At 32.9% G+C, this 22,477-nt stretch overlaps 1 protein-coding gene and 1 long non-coding RNA gene across 10 annotated transcripts in view; one reads left to right on the top strand and one right to left on the bottom strand.

Moving 5' to 3' along the window:
- The window catches only part of Pcdh9 (protocadherin 9), an 854,885-nt gene that overhangs the window by 202,171 nt on the left and 630,237 nt on the right, over positions 1-22,477 (top strand). The gene's annotated exons all lie outside the window — the stretch shown is intronic.
- Positions 487-21,007, bottom strand: LOC125612854. Its single transcript, XR_007343328.1, has 3 exons — positions 20,666-21,007; positions 14,049-14,053; positions 487-497 (listed from the first exon to the last, which is right to left on the bottom strand). It is a non-coding gene; the product is annotated as an uncharacterized LOC125612854 (long non-coding RNA).

Below are 22,477 nucleotides of genomic sequence, written 5' to 3'. Positions count from 1 at the left end.
CAAATATTCTTGTTTTTTAACCCCAGCTTTCTCATACATATTTTCACTGGTATTTTTAACTATTGATAGAGAGTTCATATATTCTGATGTCGTAGGTACAGAGCACTGAATAATAATACTCTCTAGTCCCATATAATTCAGGTCAATCGATGACAGATACATAATCCAGTTTAAACCAAACACATTGTTATTGGTGTAATGGTGATTATTCTATTCCCATAACTCTGCCTGTGACATATTACAACAGGCTGGATTTATTTATTTGACCTCTTGTCAGATATTTGTTTATTGGCATGTGGCATTTTTCCCTGTGGGAATTTGGCTAGTAAATAAAAGAAACATGCCAGATCTGTATTTTAGTATTTTGACTTTTCTAGCTGCTTTCTTCACGCACAGTCAGTTCCTGTTTTCATCTTACTTTGCAGTCAGTTTGGGGAGAAAGGAAGATATGCACTTTATCTGCTATTTGGGGAATACTGTTTTTTAGGAGTTCAGCCCTCCTTGGCCCCTATTTTGTCTTTGAGTAGTATAGACAGATATGAATATTGCTTGGGTTGCTATGTATTCAGCAAAGCTTTACTTAAGGATTGAATCCAAAAATAATTTTGACTGTCAATGTACTTTAGCATCTATGGAACTGAAGTTTGTCAATGGCTGTTGGGAGTGGGCAGGTAGTGTGTTGTGTTGACAACATCACACATGACATAGTGTAGTCAAACAGGGATCATTGAACATCACAAATCCAAAGAACATCACAAAACCAAATAAAACTTTTCTAATTTTTATTTTGTTTTCCTATGTTTTTTTTACCCCAAGTATCTACTTGCAAATGGTGCTTGAATTTTATTAAAAAAGAAGCATAACAGCACAAATGCAAATTTTTAAAGTACATAATACATTGATGCACATTTGTTGTGAAATACAATGGAAAATCAAAAGCTTGTTAAAAAAACATTATAAAAAGTATTGACCATCTCAAATATAAAAAAAAAAATTATCTGTAGCTAAAGAATTCTTAGTGTGAGTATGGATGAGAGTATACAACAGAAAATTATGAGATAAAAACTACTTTTTTCTACATTCTTCCAGACACTGCCTCTGATACTATGAAATCAACATAGTGGGATCAGTGTCCCTGAAATATTCCTTCTTGCTTCCTCATTCCCATCCATTTGTGGATTGATTCTGTCTAAGAATCCCTTGAGGGTTTCTCTCTGCCTTCCAGATAATCTCCATCACTGTCTACCCAGAAGTTTCCCCAGTTTGAAGTTAATCTTTCCTTAAATGTTTATTGAGCACTTACTGAGAACAAGGTAGTGTTCAGACCCTGGGTACACATTAGTGAAAGAATATGTTTTAGTCAGCTTTTTCACAGCCATGGCCAAAAGACCTGACAAAATAATTTTAGAGGAGAAAAAGTTTATTTGGGTCTCACAGTTTCAGAGATCTCAGTTCACAGATGGCTGCCTCTATTGCTTTATGTCTGAGATGTGGCAGAACATCATGACAGAAGAGTATGGTGGAGGAAAGAAATTCAAGATATGGCCACCAGGAAGCAAAGAAAGCGAGTGCACTCCCCTTATCATGAACAAAATATAAACTCTAAAGGCATGCCCCATGGACCCACCTCTTTCAGCCACACCCTACCCACCTACACTTAACACACAGTTAATCTCTATCAGGATTAATGCACTGATTGTGTTAAAGCTCTCATAACTCAATCATTTCACCTCTAAGCTTTCTTGCATTATCTCACACATGAGCTTCTGGGGCACAAATAATATCTAAACCATAAGAGAATATATTGCCTTCTTTCAAAATACTTAGTCTTGTAGGAAATCCACTAAAACATTACAGTAAATATAGGTAAAGAGCAAAAAGCAAGAAAAAACTGCAAGAAAGTATTAGGAAAAAACTTTGGAGCAACTACTTAAATTGGCATTAAAAAAAAGGAGTGGAAGATTCTCAGAAGAACTTTGTGAGGCAAGAAATTTTAAGGGACGGGAAAAAAAAAAGAACATGAGAAAACAATGGCATTAATAAAGGAGCTGTTCAATGAATTGAAATTGTCTTAGTGGTAATTGAGAGGAAATATGAGAAAATGATAGGGCGGGCACAATAGTAAAAATAAGGTAAAACTGAGTGTATTAGTCCTAAAATAAAAAAAAAAATGATGGTTTTAGTTAAATAAATTTAATTTTGGTTTTTAAAATGGTTTTGAGTTGGGAGGGGGGTCAGATAACAATATTTAAGTTTCAGAAAGAAAATTAATCATTCACATATAGATTGTATTAGTGAGGTTAGAGAAAGAGATTAGTAGAGGCTGCTTTATGGACTGAGTGAAATGAGAAAGCTGATGTATTTAGGGGAAAAGATTATTAGTACCCAAATTCTGATTATTTATGGAAAGTAGAAAAGAAGAAAGATTTTGGAAATGGATGGGAAATACATTCCATCTCACACCTGCCCTCGGACTGAGTATTAATCAATCAGGGTGCTGATTGTAGTTATATGTATATGGTTCAAAGAAGCCAACACTTCAGAAACCCACCCCCAGTTCATCAGAGAGGCCAATGAGGGGACATGTATTTGTCATTATTAAGCTGACTCATAGTTTTGTTTGCCTCTTTGGGGAATCTCATGTGAAAATTTGTTCAATTTATTTATTAACTCATTATTTGACTATCCTTCCTATTGTCATCTGTTTACATTTCTTTTGAAAAGCTATGTGGGGGCTGGGGATGTGGCTCAAGTGGTAGCATGCTCGTCTGGCATGCGTGCGGCCCGGGTTCGATCCTCAGCACCACATACCAACAAAGATGTTGTGTCTGCCAATAACTAAAAAAATAAATAAATAAATAAATATGTTAAAAAAAAAAAGAAAAGCTATGTGGTTCTCACTTTTTAATTAATTTTACCCATTTATGACTCTTTGCTGACTATATTGCAGTTCATTTAGAATCCTGATGATGTTATTTACCAAACATAACTTTCCTTATTGCAAACATAATTTGCATATAATTAGCAATTAGTCAACATTTGCTGGGTGGATTTGTGAGCCATTTCAGCTATCAGAAGATGGTATGTAAGAAAACATACGATTTTTAATAAGTGAATTAATTTATTTCAATAAAAGTTTATGAAATCAAAATATAAACAGCAACAGCAAACAGTTGGATTACTACAAAAACTAGGTAGGGTATATAAATTTGTCTAGGTCTACATATTTGTTCTTAAGTCCAGCTGAGTTATATATCTTTGGGTCTTACATGTTGCTGTTTTTCCTTTCCCTATGCCATTAGTTCTAAATTAGTATGTACTTTCTAAAGTATCAATTTAAGATTATTGGATTTGTATTTTTTCCTCTATGTACAGCAAAAACTTTTAACATTTTTTCCTGTTTACTACTATTTTAAGTTCATGTGCACTGTAGTTTTGTAGTAGCTCCCCCTTATCCTTGTAGGATACATTCCAAGAGCCTCAATGAATACCTGAAATTGTGAATTGTACCTAACTTCCCATATATGGTTTTCCCTATGGATACATATCTATAATAAACTGTAATTTATAAAATTAAGGACAATAGGGGATTAACATCAGCTAGTAATAAAATACAATAAGCATAACAATATATTCTAATGCTAGTTATGTGAATGTGGTCTCCCTCTCTCTCTGAAAATATCATATTGTAATTTATTTTCAGACTGTGGTTGACCATGGGAAATTGAAACCATGAAAAGCAAAATGTTGAACAAGGGGAGGTGGCTAATGTATTTACACTTTATTCATAACAATGACTTTCTGAAAGTCCTGGTGATTATGTAGGTTTTGTTTTGTAGGAAGTTGTTATAAACATTTATTATTTTACATTTGGGTATATTTGGGTTCTAAATATACTTAAATAGTCAAAATGCTTATGACATATACAATTTTCATAATTGAGACAAAGAAAATTAAAAATATATCTAATCATTAAACCTTATATAATGGGCATATACTCAGTAACAAGTGGGTACCTCTCCTTCTTTGCACAGGTACCATCATGCCCATCTGCAGGTATCCATTTGCCTCATTCTTGTAAGAGAGATGCTTTAAATTATAAGGAAATACCAATGTCTACAAATTGCCTAGAAAGAAAGATTTATTTAGATTTCCAAAATTGATGGTATAATTTACTTAAAGGGAAACTTCATTTGTAGTGAAACTGAATGAACATTCAGAAATCTAAAATGTATTGTGTTATTTAAATTGCATTTTTGGCTTATACAGAACTACTTCTTTTGGAGCAGAGTTTACTTATGAAATCAAATTGAATTTTGCTCTAATTCTGTTCAACAGATCACGCTTCTGCTTAGATGAAATCATTCTATTTTTCTACACAGTAGGAGACAGGATATGGACAGCTTTGTCTAGCCTGTGTAAGATTCACATTTGCCCATGTATCAGCAGCTCTTCTTCATACACCAAGGCTATTTCAATAGCATCCACATTGTTAAATTCAGAACTATTGGAGGTTGCACATTGATTGTATTGCCCTTCTGAGAGTGCTAGAAATGCTCTCAGAGGACAAAAAAAATGCCTAGTACAAAATATCATTGAGCACTTAATGGGTGCCCTTGGGTCCTATGTAGTAGGTGCTATTATTGAAAAAGACTGCAGTGCAATAAGTACACTCTTGAAGCCTTATATGGTGAATTCTTATGTAGTACCTACATGTGAATATAATAATATGAAAAAGCAAATGCTTTTATATCAAATCAATATTGTTCTATGAGGCTATTGCTAAAATATTAGCTATGAAACAAGTCAAATGTACTTATGTTCTGATTTTGGTAAGTAGTAACTTTGATGATGTAATGGGTCAGTGAACTATTAGAGAGAATGTGGGAAAAGTACAAATAAAATTTACTGGATTGAGACCAAAACTCATTTTCAAGAAGTTCACTTGCCGAGCTCTATAGGAGATTCATATGATAGTAAAGCCGAGGTAAATTGGCAAGATAATGGGGAAAATGACACAATAACTTCCTCTGTAGAGAGGCTTTGAGCCAGTGCACTTATTTGTGAATCCAATTTATCAAATTCATCTCTTAAATTATATAGCCTGCTTTTCCTGAGTAGCTAAAATTATTTTTGCAGACATTATCTCATTTGTCCTGATAAAAAGATGGGAAGTTACTTGAATGAATGCTTCATGGAGTGAATATGTTAATGAATGGAAATTTAAATAAGTGTTTTTAATCCCTACTGTATCACCCACTGATTTTGTGACAATGATAAGTAAGTTAACCTCTATTAGTCTTATTTTCTTTATCTAAATGATGGGTAAATATTCATACTTCCCAGTTACTATCACAGGGAGTATTATTAGAAGTCATGCAGATTCTCAAGACAATTCTTAAAATTCTTTAGAAGAAAAAGGGATTCTCTGAACTTAAATAAACTTAAAGCCACACTAATGCATATTTTGTTATTGAATTAACCTCATCACAATGTAGGTTATACTTTTGTCCCAATGACTTGATGTATTGAAATTAATTGTTAAACTATTCATTGAGCTGTAAATATTTACTGGAATTGTTCTGGTGTGAGAATTATTGAGATGAAGGTTATGGTTGCTGCTTTTCAGGAATTCCTATTCTAACTGGAGGGACAGAAACACAACAAACTTGATTTAAAAAAAAGGAGTTGAGATCTACAGCTGTACAGCTACTGTGAACTATGAGCCATGGGTTTATAGATGAAAGAGAGATTAATTCTGCACGGACAGAATAAAAAGACAACTCTTCTGGAACAAATATTAAGAAAGGCATTGGGGCAAAAATGTTAAGGTCTTGAAGAGCAGATATAGACTGAATCCTGTTAATAGAAACATTGAAGATTTTGAGCTTCTAGAACCTAATCATGTGTATTGAAATTATTCTATGTATTTAAAACATAGTTGTGATTGTGATGAGAAAAGTAGAGCAAAAATGAGTTACAAAACACCAACAAAAGAAGGATAAACCAAATAAAATCTGATGATTTCTAAGTTGAGGAATTGGATGATGAAACTACAGAACAAATAACCAGAAATACTGAAGAGAAGCAAGGTTGAGTAGGGAGAAGGAATGTTTCACAAAATATGATTTTTGTAAGTTATTTATATTCTTCTGTATCCCATGTGCCAATTTTCATTTGAAAGTTGGGCCATATTTTTAACACAAACTCAAATTTGATAGTTGCATGCTCTTAGATAACATTAGGGCCATGGAGGTCAGTTTGCCTGTCCAATGAGAGTAGAAGGAAAAGGAACACAAGAGAATGAGGAGCAAATCCAAGTAACATTTAAGGGGTTGTCTAAAAAACAGGTGCTCTAATAGCAGGAAGAAGTGTTAAATGAAGAATCTGAACTGAATAACATTATAAAAATTTTGGAAGAAAATCAACAAGCAAAAGGTAGCCTATTACTACATGTTTTATTCCAGTCAAGAAAATTCTCCTGGGACCAAAACTCATTTTAGAAAACAAGAAGTTTGATCTTTGGAATTGATAATTACAGATTTGATGTAAAGTTGGCTGGCATGGTTATGTTATAATAAAACAGAAGATAAGTAAAGTTTGCTAAAAAGGAAGGAAAGATAGCTTCCATCTTCCCTCATTCCAAGAGAAAATAGGCTCAGAAGAGATCCTTGAACACAGAAGGTGTTTTAGCACATTAACAAACACAATAAAGATAGGGGCAATGAAAATTCAGAAGGAAGAATATTGCATTTTTAGAGTAATGCCACAAGAAAAAGAAGACGTATGAGATATAAACCACGTTTTGAAACCAACTGAACCATTTCTTCCTAGGAGATAGAAAAGAAGTTTGGCCAGTAATGGTACAGAAATTGGTTGCCTGCTGAAGAGTTGATTATGTGTGGCAGGAAGAGCTGGGAATTTGAGTAGAGTGGTTGTGGTCCAAAAGTTTGTTAAAGAAAATGGGAAAGGAAGCCAACCTAGATGTGATTACTGTGCTTGTTGACATTGAGGATAGAGCAGTAATGTTATCAAGTGAAATTCAAACTACAGGTAGGTAGAATAACTGAGAGAATATTCTGGTAGAAAAGATTGAGGATATCTGTTATCTCTTAGCAAGTGAACAAAAAGTTTTACAGGGCATAGTCAAACTAGAAAGGAACAGGAAAAGATAAGAAAAAGTTATGCAGGAGTTACTTGTGCCAGTACCTACCTGTAAAATCTGCTAGTCCTTTGTACATGAATATAAGACAATCTTACTTATTAGCCAGGCTCAGAACAGATATTTGGAGGAGTATTCTAACAAGAAGCATATGTTGAAAGTTAGTATTAGTGTCATTCTACAGAAAGGAATCCTTCTTTTACTGGGAACAAATAAATTGCCTAGACTCAATGACAGCAAAACGGTTATAGAGTTCTGATTGGTTAAATATTTGAAAAGAAAAATGCATATTCTTATCCGGGTTTTAAAACCCCAACTATGAAGAATGAAAATATCTCTGAGAAGCAAGTAAATTGAAATCAAAATGGTAGGTAGCTGAAGCATTGGGATACATACTGAGAATTAGCAGGAAAGCATGAGATCCAAAGGATTCTTGACTTCTGATGCTATTGACTTCTCTAGTAGTGCCACTGGTCCAACCTCATGCCTTTCCTCTCTTGGCTGCCTTACCATTTTTCGTAGTTAAGTTCAATAGTCTGGTTTTCTCTAATTCAAAATAGTTGTTATGCTGAACTCATTGTTTCTCCTATTTGATCTCTGATCCTTTTTTCTAATCCATCAATAACATCCAACACCTGAAATGAATGAGTTTAATGTCTGAGTAAGATCACTGATCAGTCTAAGTCTGTATATGAGTCATAGGTCAGATGGTCAACACATGGCTTCAGTGATCTATTTAAATATGGAAATTCTTATAATTACAGTTTGTAAAAATAAATGCCTTGATCTACTTCCAAGTGTTTATATAAGTGAAAAAAATATCAGAGATGTAAAGGAAGACTTATATATTCTGCCATTATTCATAGATAGATAAGTGGTTATGCATATGGTACATTCACAAGAAAAGCAGTAATTTTTAAAATATCATTTAATTATGGGGGAGAAAGGTTTATATTATACATCTATCTAACAAAATATAGAATAAAAAGTATTATCCATGTTTTAGGATGGGGAAATACATGTGAGTTTGTGTATCTATAAATTTGTATGGGTGTATTACATAGAAAACAAGCATATGTTTAGAAAATGTCCTGGAGAATCTACAATAGAATTTTAGCACTGTCTTTTTCTGAAAGAAGATTTCACAGTTGATTTATGTTTTTCCAATACATTCACCTAGATACTTCACAACTTTTATAGTGACCATGTATCACTTTTTTAATCATAGAAATGTTATTAATAAAACACTCTTATGTGATCACAACAATAATTTTATTATGCCACAGTTTTTAGGGCACACAGGCAGACACACACACATGCACACACACACACACATACACTTTCACACTTGTCTGGATTTTAAATGAATACAGTAACTTCACCTAGTAATTGGGCCTAATTATCTGCTCCAGGTCTGGGAAGTGTGTTCTTTTTGTCACAGTGTCTGATGTTAGCCAATTTACATTTTGGTCCTGCACAATTGATCTCTAAGCCTTTTATAATATAATAACATTCCAGAATTTCTCTATGGTGTGATGCTTTAATCTTTTTCCATTAAAAAAGGTAACATTGTATCTATTTTTGGTATTTAAGTGTTAAGCATTTAACTTAGTTGGACAAGGGGAGTTGTAGGAACTATCACAATTATGCGGGTAGGGACTGAATGAATCAGAGTCTGTCTCTGCTGTTCATGAGATGGAAGCAATGTGATTCACTAACCATTCAATTTATTTGTAGTCTTCCTGTTCATTAGTCCATGAATAGTATTAACTGGGTGAAACAATGATTCAGAATTTTCTTATCAGTGTTCATTCAGCAGGAGAAATCTTGAGGTCCCATGGTTTGTTTTGCTTTTTTCTTTCCTTCTTGCATCAATGATAAATTAGAAAAAGTAATTAAATACTGTTGGTAATAACTTGCTTGTTGTAACTTGAAAAGGAATGTAACTCATTACAGAAAACCTGAAGGCCAGGTTTTTCTTTCTTTGTCTCATGCTTACACAGGCATATGCACAAACTTACTACCATGTATTTAAATATTGTATTGCCAATTTGGCTATAGTCCATCTTGCTAAATTTCATAGTTATCAATAATATAACTAGTACTAAGTGTACTATTAAAAAGATGAGTTATTAAGGCCTAAATATGGAACAAGTGCTGAAAAACATGCTATACATGAATGACTATTTACGGATGACTTCAACATCCTTTGGCTAATATTTATAATGAGTAATTATTTTATAACTTTCTAAAGGAGTTAAATTCATTTACTATCTTATAGCTTAAAGTTCTGTTCAACAAATCACAATGGAATCACTCCTAAATTTTTAAATATGGTACTTCACATACAAAATATATAAACAATATGGTGATTTCAATTTGCAAAATAAAATAAAATATAAAAAGGAAAGAGAGAGATAACAGAAGGTAGAAAGGAAAGACAGAGGAGAAAGTGGGAGGGAAGGAAACCAGTTAATTTTGTCTATATAAGATACTCTCCTCAAAGCAAGCTTCAGTATTTATGCTTAGTTTCATGATTTAATTAATAATTGAATTAAAATTTGTTCTCTTTGTGAAACTATAAAAGTTGGCATGCTGGTTTTACTAAGTAAGATAAAATTGAACTAAGGTACTCAGTTATTTTGGAGTACTGGGTTTCTAATATTCATAGTTGACACATATTTCCAGGAACAGGCAATCTATTTGTGAATGCATCTAAGGCACATAATATTTTTGCAGGATAATTTCATGAGGATCATCCAACAATTTTAGCTCTCTAACCATCATGCATGACTCTAAATAAGTTATTTAATCTGTTGGTATTGTTATAGTTAATTTGATTGGTCTTTTATAGCTTCTCTAATTAAAAATGAAATGCTTCAGGTCTTACTACAATGTTCTAATGATGTTTCATATGGGAAATTGTCTCTTACATGACCTCCATGGGCCCGTATGCTATAACAGAAATTTTATCATTGGCACATCAACACAACTTCTCAGTTGTAAAATCACCTCTAAGGCATTAATTTAGTAGATATCTAATGAAAAGCATTTAGGAAGATTTTAGTCTCCCAGGATAAAAATAAAATACTAGTTTTAGATAACTAGTCATTATTTTATTCATCTCTAATATATGAAGTCAACAAAAGGCATTTGATAGATAATGGATTTTTTATTAAATATTTTAAATATATTCCTATTACCCTTTAGAGTACAAACACAGGGTATAAATGCAGATTTTCCTGTTTCTCATAAGTTGAATATAGTATGTATACTGAATAGACTGCATAATAAGTTTTGTGAATGACAGCTCTGTAAGTAAACATTTGATATTATTTTATTATAGAGTTGATGCAAACAATAGCATAATTAAAAGGAAAAATAAAAGTGATATATGTGTATGTGTGTGTGTGTGTGTATGTATGAAATAAAAATGTGGCACTGTGTTAAACTGAATAGGATGTGTGAGTTTTTGCCCACATCTTAAATTCTTTTATCTTAATTTTATATTGATGTAGAGAATTGTATTATTAACCATCTAAGTCATATGATTATTATAATAAATATCACAATGTCTGAAATTCTTTTGAATCCATTGGAGGGTAACTGACAGTGAATAGAATTAAATATCAAATCTATCTGGTTCAGAAAAAAATAAGTCAAATAATCCCACATTTGACTTCACCAATAATTGCTACCTCCTGCCAACAGTGATTGATCTGAGCTTGAATTACTTTCATTTGAATTGGTAAAGGCCAATAGAAATGTGAATATGCCCTGAGTTGTATTTCTGTCACTGGGGACAGGACTAAAGAGTTTTCACAGATTGGTCACTGGTTATACAGTTAAAGAAAAGAATATTGCAAATAGTCCTGAATAGTCTATTAGAAGGCATTTGAATAATAGGACATTTATAAAAATAATAGCCATCATCATCATAATCAATTAACTAGAATTTTTATCATATGAATTATATGGAAAAAATGGCCCTTCTAATAGTATTTAATGCCATTCCCTTGACTTCCAAGCATACCTGTTCTGTTTGGAATTATTATGGTGTTGTTTCGCCCTGTGCCACTGTGTTGTAAGGAAGTGAAGTTAACTTCCCACCTCACAGGCTTTTATAGGCAATGGAAGAGAGAAGAATGGTTGAAGACCTCCCCACAGTCACTGTACTTGAACATAATGGGTTATAGCTTCTAATTTAAGGGACTGAGAATAAAGGCTGTAAAGTACTGTAGTATGGGGTTTGAATCTGTATTCTATATTAGCTAAGGGACTTTGAGGAATATACCTACCTTTCTAGGCTTCAGTTTTATTTTAAAATAACCAACACCATCACAACATTAATAGTAGCTTATTTAAAGGAAAATGTGAGCTTAGAACATAATGTTATATAATAAATCTTGAGCATCGTGCCTACCAGTTTTTGTCTTCAATAAATATCAGTTGTTATTGTATTAGTTATTTTAATTATTAGCAAATTATTATATCTTAATAAGTATTTTAATTAATCTGATTACCTTGTTCTTTACAGTTTTATAGTATCAGATAATTAATTGGTAGATATGTAGCTTGGCAAAGTAACATTGAAAAATAATTTCCATTCAATCTCTTTAAGGAGAAACACATCAAGAACCAGCAGCAATGCAAGACAATGGACAGTCATTTAAAAAGGAGTTAGATTGGTGAACAAAGACATAGTCTTGAAAGTTAAGGATGGGTGGAATCTGCCATGGAAGAGAACCGAGCACACAGCCAGGACTAACGGACTTGCTAAATAAGGGGAGCAGATCCAACAAGGTACATAAATGTGAGGGTCTTTAATATTTTCATAAATCAATGAAAAATCCTAGATACTCAGCAGCAGAGTAGGATCCAGGTTTGTATAACCTGAAGTATATACACTTTCAGAACTCTATAACCAAACCAAACCACATCACAAATTAATTAATTGTAATACCTTCAAGGTATTAAGTATAATACCTTGTACAGAGGTATTAACTTCATCATAACTCCACATCTATCTAGCAAGAGAAATATGTACACAGTATTATGGAACTGATAAGGGTGACCTCAAATTATAAACAGCTCTGAAATCTTGGAAGAGGAGTTTAGAATGGTGCATTTGAATGGTTGGTTTTCAAAGTATGGTCCCAGGAGTAGCAGCCTAAACCATAGGTAAGAACTCGTTAGAAAACCAAATTCTAGAGCCTAACTCCAAATTTCTGATTCAGGAACTCTGAGACCAACAGCCTGCATTTTTAACAAGCCCTCCAGGATAAGGATGTACACTAACATTTGATAATCACTGTTGTTGGAAGATGGGTTTTGAGCTGGCTGTGATAACGAAGAATTTATAATAGCATACTGAATTCAAAGGGTTTATGCTCACTGCCAAGTATTTAATACTGTATAAATTAAAGGATGATGGGAAAGTGATGATGTTGTTACCTGGATAGGTATATAAGGCTTATACCAAAATGCATACGAAAGGGAAATTGACTAATATGATGGCTACACATTGAATGGAAGGGTCGTGTTTACGTATGAGTTCAGTATCCAGGTTGCTGTGGACAGCAACAATGAAAGTGAGGAAAGATAGTCTGATGAAAGAAGAAAATGGGATTGGTAGATGGGGGAAAACCAGAAAATTCTCTTTTGAATATGCTGACATATTGATGAAACATGTAAGGAAAAAGGGTATGGTAACCCAAGCACAGGGTGCACACCTATAATCCCAGTAGCTTCAGAGACAGAATCAGAATCGTGAGTTCAAAGCCAGCCTCAGCAACTCACCAAGGCTCTAAGCAACTCAGTGAGACTCTGACTCTAAATAAAATACAAAAAATAGGCTGGGGAAGTGGCTCAGTAGTTAAGTGCTCTGAGTTTCATCCACAGTAAAAAGAAAAGGGAGGGATATGGTGGCATACAGGAGAGAGATATATATCTATATATCTATATATATGACTGGGGGTTAGAAGCAAGGATTGAAATTATAGAATTAGAATATATCCTGGATAACAATATAATACAAAACAATGCGTAATTGCACACTATCCTCACCTCACATGAAATAAACCAAGTTTCAGTTTTATAGATTGTGGACTAGCTGATTTCTCCTTGTTCAAACTGTTGACATAGAAAAGAAATGTGATATAGTTCTTTTCCCAGTGGGTAGCGAATACTTAAAAGAAATTCCACTGTTGGTTATTGTGCTTTTTACTTCCCAGTAACCTTGAATAGGCTCTAGCAATTTCAACTGCTACAAAGAATGTAAACAGAAACAGAATTTGTTGGGAGCTTTTCATTATTTTGTTCCATATTATTATGGCCTTGTTTCATTCACTGATTCCAAAATCTATACTACTACATCCAATACTAATTGGGATTATTCCAAGTTTAATAAAGTCTATCTACTTTATTTATGTTTCTGTAGTATGTGCATAATAAATATATTTTAATATCATGATAGATGCTAATAGGAAGTTAGAAGCCTTCCCTGTGGGTACAATCCAAAAGATGAGAAGCATTTTACATGCACCAGTTATTTTCAAAACAGTGATTTAATTGCATTCTGTCTTTAATGATATAAAGTTAATATACTCATGACTACCCACACTATTCCCAAATTGACTATCAAACATGTAAAGAAGGACACCTGAATAAAAATATTAGCCATAGGCATAAGTATTCACATCTGTGAATAGTCCCATATTCACAAGTCCTGGGACTGGTCACAAAAATTGTTGATCAGCACTTGCCAAAAGGAGGAATATGGAAAATTAAATGGACATCACCTATATGTAAGGACACAAAAGGCCTGAGCATAGGACTTGTTTAGTAACCTTTTGCAGAATAAGTGAATGGAAGTTACCACCTCTACCTGTGCTGGAAAGCTAAGAGAATAATGATTTTTTTTTAAATTATGCCACCAGTAATAAAGTCAGGAGAATAGTAACCAAATTAATATGTATATCTCTTTACAGAGAGTTCGAAACTTTAAGATCATTTTATTGAAACATGTTTAAATAGTTAAATTTACTTTAAAATGAAATATCCTAAATTCCTCATTAATCTTACCAACTTATCATATTTTAACTTTGTGTTTTTTCTTTGGGTCTTTAGACTTAAATATATTTACATATTAATTAACTCTGTGTATAAACTCATGTGTTGTTGTTAATATTATTATTATTATTGGTACCAGGGATTGAACCCAAGGGCATTTAACCCCAGAGCCACATCTCTAGACCTTTATTTTTATATTTTGAAACAGGGTCTCACTAAGTTGCTTACAGTGTAATTTGCTGAGACAAGCTCCTGTCTCAGTCTCCAGAGCTGTTGAAATTACAGGGGGGGCATTCCCAGCTATAAACTTTTAGTCAGAATTAAATCTTGAATATTTCGAAGTGCTCTTACATTTTTACTATTACTATTTTGATGACTTCATTATTCAATGTAATATCTGATATTCTAAGGTGTATTTATATATTTCACCAATTAGGTTTTGCTGTTTTAGATGTTTTAGAGGATTAACTTCTTCTGCTTTTGTATATATAGGAAGATTTTTCCAGAAAAAAATATTTCAGAATAAATTTTTTAAGCTTTCTGAAATATTTTAATATAATATGTTCACATATTGGTGATAATGTTTAAACATGAATGTATGCAAATACTTTGGGACTTACATTAGAGGTCAATTAGGCTTAGATCTACTCTTTCTTTAAAGTATATTTTCCCTTTAAAATTACATAAATTCCTTTTGAAGTTGATTTTCTTTAGCATATATTGAAAAGTGTGTGAAATCATATTCTTCTTTAAAATTATAAGTCAGTTATAACCAGGTATAAATTGTGAATATGAATAAGTCATTATTTGTACCTTATTAAAATATATACTATATAGTTAAGTATCATATATAATCTATATTATTTATTTATGTAATAATATTCACTACATAATACTTAACTAAATAAATAAATAAATAAATGAAAGTTTTCCCAACAAGATGCTTTGTAGAATAAGTAAACTTCACCCAACTTACAAAGCTAAAATAATTTTTAAGACATATTCTTCACTCATCTTCCCCATTCTTATAGGTTATTGATTTCCAAATGACAGTTCAAGATCCAGTGTGGAAAGGTCTGTACAAAACCATCAGAAATGGCTAAAAATACTTATTTCCAGATATCACCAACCAAATCTCTAGGGGTGAAATTTGGGAATCAGTATTTTTAATAAGCTCCCTAGATAATTTGATAATTTCAGACAGAACTCAGAAGCAATGACCTAGATTACCAGAGACACCCACTCCCTTTCTATTCTGGTTTTGTGTATCTATCTATCTACCATCCTCCATACTTCAAATAAAGCCCATTATCTTAGGGCTTAACCTTAAGGCATTATACTATTTCAACATGTAGGAGCTAATTTTAATCCTGTTTTTTGATGATGCCTGCTGTAAGTTTTTAGATTTATCATCTAATTCTACCTAAGTGCATTCTGGATATGAGGCGGGATTAAACATATGTGAAATAGGCAGAATTATATTTTTTAAAAGAATATTGAAATACCTTACCAATTATTTGCTTACATTGAGAAAATATAATCATTACTTAAATTCAATCCTATAGTTTGAAAATTAGAAATGTGCATATATTCTGAAGAGGCTACACTCAAATGCACTTACTGGCATTACTGTGGCTTACGTAAGCATGATTGTCCATGTAGGAGCACAAGGGCCTGGAGAGGAGTTGCAAGAAAAGCAAATCATACGTTACACAGGAGATGTTAACCATGTGGAGCATCCATGCAATGACTTAGGAGAATGAAAGATGGGCTTAAGTTTTAAAGTGTGACTGCATGTGTGCATGAGTGAGGTGGGTTCTGAAAACAAAGTGATGCTATAAATTGTTCAGAAAGCTATGTACAGAAATTTCTTTTGCATAGTGGACCCCTTAACCAAGCATGCTTACTCAAATTCAGAATAGAACATCAACAACTTAAAGCAAATTCAAATAATAAAAGAAAATCCTTTTACTTCACCAAGTTAATTTTCCCTCCCTTCTTAGATAATCGACACACAAATGATTGAAGAAACATCTCCAAAATCACAAGTGACTTTCCAAGTGAGGGACTGGAATCCAGCACCAAGCCCGCAATCTATCTCTGCAAAAAGCCCTCCAAACACATGTGTTTAAAACTATGTGTTATGTAATGAACTTCTTATTATAAAATATAAGATATACGTCCCTTTATTTTTTAATGAGGCCAATATTTTGTCTTAATATTTCAAAGGAATTTAATAAGTGTATTGTGTTGTGAAAAGCTTTTTAATATATAAAGTGGCTCCTACCCATATATTTGTACTAAGTAAATATATGTGTACATACATATATATTTATTTACATAAACATATTTGTGTGTGTGTAAGTGTGTATAAAGAAAAGGTTAATTTTTTCCTCCAGCCTCCTCCCTTCTCTGGATTAAATCTGGGCCCCCTGATAACAACATATTACAGAATAGGAACATTTTTCATAGGCATTTTTCTCTTTTCAGTTTCTCAAAGAACTTCATCAAAACTAATGGGACTATAGAGAAGATTGATTTGAGGCTTGGTGGGGTCTGTTAGATCACCCTGCACGTGGGAATGGGCACATCCATCTGCCTTCCCTGGAGTCCAACAGGATGGGGAACTCACGACAGATACTATAACTTTCAGAGACTATTTTTTTAAATAAAGGCTCTTTCTCCCTGTGCTATTTTCTAATAATGAGTAGCAATCATTAAAATAGTTCCTGTAAAGTGTTATTTAATTTTGTAGGTGTAATGGATAGACTAGAGAGTGAAATATCTTGAGTATATCATGACTAATTTTGCCATTGGGACAGACTCTTTGGCAGTAGATGAAGTAATGAAAGTTCCTGCTTCAAACTATATTGGTTCTCTTCATCTTCATTTAAATAATTGGATGTGATGTTTCCAAGTATTTTCCAAATCCAGAAATGCTAGGTTTGTTTAATAATATGTGCATCCATCAGGGGCTAGTTAAAATTAAGAAACACATCTTGTGTAGATATCCCTAGTTACAAGATTGAAATATGAAAACAAGTTTCTGTCATTATAATTCCTTAAAATAATGTGGTGATAATGTAGGTTAATAATCATACTATAGGATGAAATTGTAAATTAATTGAATTAGATTTTTCTTTTTCTTTATTTCTTTTTTTGGGGGAACATTACTTAAATTTAAATTGTTCACATTTCAGTGTAAGAGGACAAAATATGAGTTTTTTAGATTAAAAGGGCTTTTTAGTACTCATCTAATATCTTCATTGCAAACAAATTTTTGGAAAGTTTCTTTAAAATTTAGCAAAACACTTTCAGAAATATATTTGCTTATACAATGGATTTATAAATTTTACGCACTTAAATATATTTGTATGTGAGTATGCCATGGTCATAAACGAAGCAGATCAATCAGGTTGATTGGAAGACTGTGAAGAGCAGTCTGGTGAAGGCCCATATGTTGTGGCAGGTAGTTTTGTAGACTGATGGGTGGTTCTACTAAAATCATCTCTGTCTGAATGTGATTCTTGTATTTAATATTGAAAGCCAATCAACAAACAACAAAACCAGGTTCCATGTACAGACAGAAATTCCAGAAAAACACAAATGTAGATGGCTATCAGTGAAAGGACTAGATAGTCTGATAATTAAATGGACAGATCAATATGTCACCTTCCAAGAATATTCATATTTTTTAACAGAGCCAAAAATAGCTCAAAAAACCTCATAATGAAAACAACAGTCATATAGTAAAGGCATAAAAAAAGGAAAGTTTATAGAAGATTAAAACATCTTTTTTTCTATTGTTGTTGGCACCAGGGATTGAACCCAGGGGCATTTAAACACTGATCCACATTCCTAGCCTTTTTTATATTTTATTTAGAGACAAGATCACACTAAGTTGCTTAGGGTCTCACTAAGTTGCTAAGGATGACTTGTTATTCTCCTGCCTCAGCTTCAGGAGCTGCTGGTATTACAGGGAAGAGCCACTGTGGGCCAACTAGATTAAACCATCTCTCAGGAAAGATAACTTTTTCAGTGAAAGTGAATTTATGAGTAATGAGATTTAGTATATCAGTAGTCTTATTTGAAAATAAAAGAGGGATGACCAGTGTTCTCTAAAAATTAATAGTTAAAGAGAAATAAGTGTAAAGATTGGATTCCTTAAACTCAATTAATTCTAAAATTAATTTCAGAACAGAACAGTGAAATTTAGTACTAACTAAAAAAATTTAAAAAGTCAGACTTGAACACATTTGATTATTATTCCTAGTATAAAACAGGGTTTTATGTTTACATCTAGATAAGAAAGATTTTGATATAAAATTTGAGAACTTCATCATATCTCTTTTTTATTTGTGTTAAGTTAGGAGGATATTGAACAGCATGTGAATATATTATAAGCAACTTTAAAACCCTTAAGGAATATTTGCCAGTGAGTTTATTGACATAGAAAATTAGATATTTAATAATAATTTTTTTTCTTTATGGTTACTCTGTTGCCCATATACAAGCAATTGATAGTTTGGTTTCACATAAAATCAAGTGTTTTAAATGTTAAAATTTTCATTCAAGGAATTTTGAAGATAAAGACATTCAACAGAGGGATCTAACTTTTTTTTTCATAATAACAAGTTTGGTTGTTATTATTTCTGGGAGCAAGGACCATAATTTCATATAAAATATTTATTTTACAAATGCGATGATACAATAAAAACATGTTTTTGTACAAGAACTTTGTGGTATTATACATAAGCTAAAAAATCTTCCTGACAATGACTAAATTCTCACAAGATTCCTGCAGAGTAGTCACCTGAACCAATAGAAATTAAAATTAATAAGAAGTAAAAGGTAGAAAAATTTAATATGTCAAGTGTATCCAAGTTTTTTATTGTGTTTTTTTTGTGTGTGTGTGTATGTGTGTGCGTGGTTGTTATTTTTGTTTTTGAATGGTAAAGAGTTGTCTCCAGAAGCTTCTCTCCTTAAGAGAGCCACTGTTACCACAGGGAAATCTCCTGTCCCTTCTGTCCCACTAGGAGTTCACAGCCTGACTGTACAATCTACTTCTTAGATCCCATGCTGCTCTCTCTCTGTCTTTCAGTCACAGCCAAACAACCTTGGTCCTAATTAAACCAAGGGGATTGACATTCTCTCCTAGGTACTTAGAATGCTGTACCCAGAGCATTTTCAGACCTTGCCAGCCAGGAAAGAAGCCACTGTTTTTCCCATTTTGGGATTTCTTTCTACTCTGTTTTGTAAGCAGTGGGAACAAAACAACCTAAAACCTGGATCCCCAGCAGCCAGCATGGTCTGTCATTCTTTCACCTCTATGACTGGTGAAATATATTTTAGGAACATAATTTTTAAGATTTTTTATGGCATACTTTTTAAATCTTGTACATGCATTGGAAATTATTATGCTATTCTGTACTAACCAATGTCACCAATAGAGGCATGAGAATTAGATTTGAATCTTTCTTCAGACATCATATCTCCTACTTTTATTTGTGTAAGGTAATTATAAGAAACTAGTCTATCAGCTATATAGTTAGAAAATAAGCACTCAGCTCAGACAGACCTAATTGTGTATTGAACTTATTAGCTATGTGACTCCAGCAAGATGGTTTGACTTTCTAAGTCTGAGAATTTTGTAAAATGTGAATACTTCTAATCACTGTCACAACTGTCATTTTGTAATGACATTTGTCTCTTTGGAAATGAGTAAAGGATGTTAAGTACTTAGAAAACTGACAGGCTCGTACTAAGTACTCAATAACTGCAAGTCAATAATACCAAAAAAGATGTTATATAAATGACTTTACCACTTTAAAAGTACCAGGAAATTAATATATTCAACATTAAGGAAATATTTTGATATTTATTTCTTAGCATAAAACTATCTAAAAATACAGTGAATAAAATCAATTGTTCTTGAATTAAGACTGAAATCCACTTTTTAGCATGGATAAAATATAAGAGTGTTATTGCTTTCTTTCTGTACAAAGAGATATTGATTCCATTCCATGTGAAATATATTTTCCCAGAAATATGATTGCAGAATGGAAATAATGTCTAGTTACTTATTCCTTTAAGCTAAGTTAAATCTACTTAGCTTAAAGGTTCAAAGAAATAGAAAAATTTGGAATATAGTCCTTAGAATTCTGAGTGGGTTTGTACATCTTCCTTCAGTTCCTTTTTTATGTTTTTTGCTTTGCTTTCCCCATCTAACATCAGCATTCCTAATAGTTGCTGCTGAGTGAAAACTATATCAACCTTGATTGACATCTTAGACTGAATTCATTAAATTTAGATTTCAAATGCATGCAAAATGGGTCTTGGAGGATACATAGGAGGTTGCCAGACTGAGTATAAATGAAAAAAATTTTATAATCTGGAGGAGGGGGAGCCAAGATGACAGAGTAGAGGAGATACCTCTTCTGGTGGCTCTGCTCATGAATCTGAGAAAGCAGTCAAAGGTCTTCTCCATGGAGTCCTGCCTTGACAAAAAACTACATCTCAGAGCATGTGACAGGACCCCATACAAAAGGTAGAGAAGTCAGAAAGCATAAAGAATCAGATATTCTAAGGATGGTTGGCTGAAGAAATGGCTTCCACAGAAGAATGGACAACAAGCTGGTTTCTATTATGGAGGATTGACTATTTCTAAAGAGTTTATGGTTTTTTGCCAGGCACAATGGCTCATGCCTGTAATCCCAGTGGCTAGGGAGGCTGGGGCAGGAGTATCGCGAGTCCAAAGAGGCACTAGGCAACTCAGTAAGACCCTATCTCTAAATAAAAATTTAAAAAGTAGGGCTGGGGATGTGGCTCAGTGGTCAGATGCCCCTGAGTTCAATCCTAGGAACCAAAAAAAAAAAAGAGTTTATGGTTTTTTCTTGGTTTATATTATGATCTCTGGTGGTTGATTGAATATTTGATTCATTTTTTTTTTAATTGAGACATAATAACATGACTTTAAATTTCTTTTCTTTCCCCATTGGATAAAATCCACACGGGCTGTAATAGGGAAAATGAAGAACATGACATAAAGGGAAGAACAAGTAGGCTTTACTTTAAATAGTCATAAGAGAAAGCTAAGGAGGATCTGAATGAGACTTGGGTGTGGAGGCTGGTTATAAGAGACAATTAAAGACCCCTGCCAGAAATTTATGATGGGAAGTGCATCTGTTTAGCTATGGAAAAGAGGGAGTTTTGTTTGTTTTGTTTTACTTTGGTAATTGTTAGGGAGAAAAGTTACTTCTTGAACCAAAAAGGAGGAGAGAATTTGGAGAAGTATAGGATTAATTTGAGACTATATTGATTAAGATGGTATACATGCAAATTAGAAGCACAGTAGGCTGCTAAGAGAGTGGGAGTTTGGAACTCAGAAGAGTTAAAGATGATCGTATTAGAACTATTAGCAGTCGGAATGTGTGATTTGAAATTAAGACCCATTCATGCAGTCTTCCAAAGGAACAAAGATGAAGCTCTAGGTTGATGTATTACTTTTACTTTTTTTAAACATATTACTCTTAATTTTTGTTAGTTTCAGTAGCTCCTTAAACTAACAATCTCCAAGTTACCTTCTCCTTTCTGTTTTGCTTTCTTCTGAACTCCTTGATTTTTTCCCCCGCAGGACTTGACACTTTCTCTTACATATGGACGCTATTGGATTTCTTGAAATTGGATTAGTTCTAGCTTACCCTTAAGGACTTTTCTGGCTATTCCAATTCATATAATTCTTCCCATTAACATTTCTCATATCATTTTGCTCATATTATTCCTCAGCTCGTTTTGCTATCTCAGTAGTCTCCTCCCACCTACACACACACACACACACAACACACACACATATCAATATATAGATCAATGTTGATATATATCAATATCTTTATATATCCATATATAGCAGTATACATAGAGCGATATATAGAGATATATGTATATATTCAGATATATAGATATTGATATCTATATATCTATATTTATGATTGCTTTCTGAGTGCTAAGAGAAAAAAACAAACAAACAAACAAAAAATCCAAATCTCTGGCTTTATCCTCACTATGCCCCTAGTGTAACATATAAGCATATAACCTGGCCAGAAATGTTATTTCTCCCTCCCTTCTTTCCTCCATTCCTAAATAAATACAATATTCAATGAATGAATGGATATGTTTCTTTTGAACATGTCCCAATATTCAAGTTTCAATATTATAATCCTAGATGAAGTCTCCCTTATGTATTAA

This window comes from Marmota marmota, unplaced genomic scaffold (genome assembly GCF_001458135.2).
Source record: "Marmota marmota marmota unplaced genomic scaffold, marMar, whole genome shotgun sequence".
Classification (NCBI taxonomy): Eukaryota; Metazoa; Chordata; class Mammalia; order Rodentia; family Sciuridae; genus Marmota; species Marmota marmota.
This window is presented reverse-complemented; position numbering and strand designations above follow the sequence as displayed.